This window comes from Hippocampus comes, unplaced genomic scaffold, assembly GCF_001891065.2.
Source record: "Hippocampus comes isolate QL1 unplaced genomic scaffold, H_comes_QL1_v1.1 scaffold158, whole genome shotgun sequence".
NCBI lineage: Eukaryota > Metazoa > Chordata > Actinopteri > Syngnathiformes > Syngnathidae > Hippocampus > Hippocampus comes.
In genome coordinates, this window is record NW_017805548.1 from 2,320,590 (window position 1) to 2,325,052 (window position 4,463).

General features: G+C 43.4%; 1 protein-coding gene across 2 annotated transcripts in view; it reads right to left on the reverse strand.

Moving 5' to 3' along the window:
- The window catches only part of glra3 (glycine receptor, alpha 3), a 91,712-nt gene that overhangs the window by 75,409 nt on the left and 11,840 nt on the right, over nt 1–4,463 (reverse strand). The gene's annotated exons all lie outside the window — the stretch shown is intronic.

Consider the following 4,463-nt stretch of genomic DNA (forward strand, 5'->3'; position numbering starts at 1 on the left):
ACGTTGCGCTAACTGTCACCTGTCGGGGGCAGACCCGCCCCTTTTGAAGTGCCAGATTAATCCATCAATATGGGTTTTCCTGGATGGAATGTATTTGATTCCTTCGTGATTTTTGCGGACCTCGGACCCACTTTATACCTGTGGACAAGGGATTTGAGGCTCTAATCCCTCATTGTGTCCGAGTACCGGCAACCCGAGGCCAAGGCCAAGGCCAAGGACTTGACTCCCAAGGCCAAGGTCAAGGACTTGACTCCCGAGGCCAAGGCCAAGGACCAAGGACTGACCTTCGGTCCTCGAGCCGGTCCTTGGCCTCGAGGACCGGCTCGAGGACACATCACTGATAGTAATAAGGTAATTTTTTTAAAAGACTCATCACATGGTTTTAATCATTCAATTCCGATTACATGTTTTTGTATTCATAAAGGGGGTGAGAAGCCATTGCTATTATGCTTATTTACATAAATAGTACACACACATAATCATGTTAACATTGTCAGGTTTACTTGTGGCCCATGGTATATAGCCAGAACTCTGAGATATTGTGTACACATATAAGTTACCGATGGCCATAGTATTTCATAGTAATTAATATCTTAATGATTACCAGTAAATTAATCTTTGCAGTGTGAGACTGGAAAAAATACTCTGATTTTTGTGGTATGCTGTATTCATGATGGCATATGAGTACAATAAAAGTGTTAAACAACATATTTTGATCCATTTATTTTATTGAATAAACCTGGAGTACACAGCTGCTGATGTTCATTGTTAATGCACAGTTTTCAAACATTTACCCTTAAATATTATAATTTTGAGTATCAGAATTCTTGATTATGAATATCCATCAAAATAGAAAAATGGGTTCCTATGATGAACGTTTACGGAACCCAAAATTAGCTACCGTGGTTTCCCACTGGGTAATCTAATGGACCCAAAAAATGGTTTCTGTTCATTTCTAAAATCCTCAGGCCTGCAGTAATGGTTCTGACAGGGCCACCAACATTTGGCTCACTGTGGCCCATGGTGCCACAACTCCAAAAGGGTCAAAACTGAACAATGTTAGCAAGACAACATTGTTGGTATCGATTTGCATTTGCTAACGGAATTACCATCGCGAGCTGCTGACAAACAATACACACTCAAAAATAGGCTATTTGTGTTTGGCGATGTATTTATTGCATGCTGCACATATACGATGCGTCACACAACTTGACAAGTGCAATGAATGCCAAGTTGGGGATATTGTGCTGCCCAAGTGTTTTGAAAAAAAAAATGTGTCTTCGAATTTTGGATTTTTATTCTTCACATTCTCGGCTAATATCAGGAGATCACCTCGTCGTAAGCCCCGAGCTCTACTCTATTCAGCTTGGTAACTAAAATGGGAACACGACATTGACTCCGCCGTCGAGGGGGATTGAGCGAAATAAAACAAGCTAATTTCAGATAGGCCAAAATAAAAGGTTGTAAAGTGCTTGGGATTTTTAGTTACTCATGCATTCTGACAAGTTTCCTTAATTGAGAAAAAAGTGCACGTTGCCTTTCAAGTTAATTTTGATGTATGAATATAGATTAACTGTCAAAACATTGTTTTAGACTCATCGACGCATTCAATCATTTCAGTGTATTACTTTGAGCTAAATCTTAGAATCTCTCCTTCCACTGGATTGTTGAGTGACAACTTGTCAGTTTTCGAGACTCTGAAATCAGCTGCTAAGCCGCTGAGGTTGCTGTGGCCATACCTCACCCAATTCTTTCTTCAGCTCTCCTTTCGTTTCTTTCCCATTTCTCATCCATGTCCAATGTTCTCTCATCTCATGCTCCTCGTTCTCCAACACGAGAGAAAAGACACAGCATAACCGTCAAACCTTATCAATAACTGATACGTGTTTAAGCTAGAACTACTGTCTCTCACACACTGAATACATTAGAAGCAGTGTGTGGAATGTATTCATGTAATTTATCGTCAATCATATTAATCTTACAATAAAAAAATATTGGGCTGCTAGTGCTATGCCACAATTAAAAAAGAAATGCATTTATCAAAATCTTCGTTGCTTTTCTCTCCTCAGCTCCACCAGTGATCCATCCAGCCACATCAGCACAGACTGTCCAACATCCCCAACAGCTGAACGAAATGGGCCTGTGAAAAATGCTGCCCAATACAGGCACAAACAACTCAAGCACCCCGCGGCTTCCAAGGCGGTCAAATGCTGGTATGCAGATGCTGCCGAGAAGGCGCAACCTTTAAACACAACATTTTCTTCTTCAAAGAATGTCGCGGCCAAATGATGAGAAGAGTTCATTATTGGTCCACACAAAGGACAACATACACTCTATGTTAGAATAGAAAAATACAATGTTGTCATGTTTTAAAGTTTCATCTTGTGACATGCTTGATTGACCTCGAAATGCTTGTATTCAGAGCATCTTGCACACAATGGAAGCATAGAGAGATCAAGGGACCCAAGCAGATGGTACCTCAGAGAGAAAGATTTAACCCTCACTAGTAGACACACTGGTGCTTGTTAGCTGACAACTTGGAAAGGAAGATTTAACCTTGGACGGAAGGGAGTATTCGAACACTCCATCATGAGAAAGGGTCACGAGCCAGATTACAGACACCGCTCGTTAAAATGTACACGTGTCTGTTAGTTTTTGGATGTTGGTGCTGGTACCAAGAGAATGCTTTGTCTGAGGGGCGACCCAATGGGGCCGTACAGAGGTGTGTCATGTTAATGAAGATGGGAGTGTTTTTCTGATATGTTTCTTGTTATTTGCATTTACAATCAATAAAAAGGCCGGCAGAGGTTGCAGAGGTCGGGTGACAGTGGGAAGCGCACACTGAGTGGCTTCATGGAGAACTGCACCTCCTGCCGGCAGCGAAAGTCGATCTGTTCCTGCGTCGAGCCTTTGTCAACTGTCCGAGTGAAAATCTCTGACATTCTATGACCAAAAAAAAAAAAAACAAAAAAAAATTAAAAAACCCAGCAGAGCTCTTCTAGAGGTCTTGAACACTTGCCAACTACGACACTGTCTTGAAAGTCCAAAAATTTGGTTTGAATCAATTGTATTCCAGAGTGCCACAGGCCAAAAAGCCAGGGGTGGACTTGAAAATCTTTCTGACAGGAGATTCTGCCAGATGTTCCAAACAAACGATCACAATATCTTTGGGTCTGCCAGATCAGATGGGCATCTTCCCCTATTATCAGAACCAACACACCACCAGCTAGTGATCAGTTGAAAGCTCTGCAGCAGTCTTAACCTGAGCGTCCAAAACATGCGGCCGAAAATCCGATGACACGACGACAAAGTCACTCATCGAATTGCGGCCTCGGGTGTCCTGCTGCCAAGTGCACATATGGACACCTTTATATTTTAACATGATATTCATTTTGGAAAATTGTGGAGGAGCACACAAGTGCAGTGACAGACACTTACTCGGGCTCAGATTGAGGGTTGGGGGGAGTTTGGTTTTGGGGTCCCGTGGGGTGGGATGGGGGCGGGTTGTCCTCCCAATCACAAGCTTCCAAGTCTCACTGTCATTGACTATTGAAGTCCCCCCGCAGAACGATAGAGTGCCCAGGGGGAGCACTCTCCAGCACAACCTCCAAGGACTCCAAAAAGGGTGGGTACGCTGAGCTGCTTTTGGATGCATAGGCACAAACAACAGTCAGGACTCGTTCCGCCACCTGGAGTCAGAAGGAGGCAACCCTCTCATCCACCAGGACGAACCCCAGTGTAAATGCATCAAGGGGGTGAGTAATAAGTAATGCCCATATCTGCTCAATACCTTTCACCATGGGCAACTCCAGAGTGGACGGCTGTCCAAACCCTCTTGAGAGGACTGCTACCAGAGACCAAGCTGTGGGTGGAGGCGAGGCGACTATATTTAGTCGGAGTTTCTCTGCCTCACTCACCAGTTCAGGCTCTTTCCCTGCCAGAGAGGAGACATTTCATTGCCCCAAGAAATAGTTTCTGTAGTTGGGGATGGCCAAGGTCGCTGCCTTTTACCACTGCCCAGCTCACAGAGGACTGACGCCTTTTCCCCTCCACAGGTGGTGAGCCAATGGGAAGGAGGAAATAATTGTCAGAAATGTTCACCAGTATTCTGTTTAAATACCAATATACAAATTCTTAACAAGGTAAGAGAGAGAGAATTTCAACGAGTTCCTCCTTCCACCAATGGCAAATAGATTACCCTTGTTTATCCCGTCCCAATGAATTGGGAACCTTGGCACAACTGTGGCAAACTCTGATTTTAAGTTGGACAGTGATTTGAATTTGGAGCGGCAAATTCATGTGGTAATTAAGTCAATTTTTTTTATCAACTCAGGTGAAAATGCCTTTGTAACATAGCACTTTCAAACAGTAATCCATCACATTTTGGCTGCACTTTATTTTGGAGTTAGCAAGAGAGAGAGAGAGAGAGAGAGCGAGAGAGAGAGAGAGAGAGAGAGAGAGAG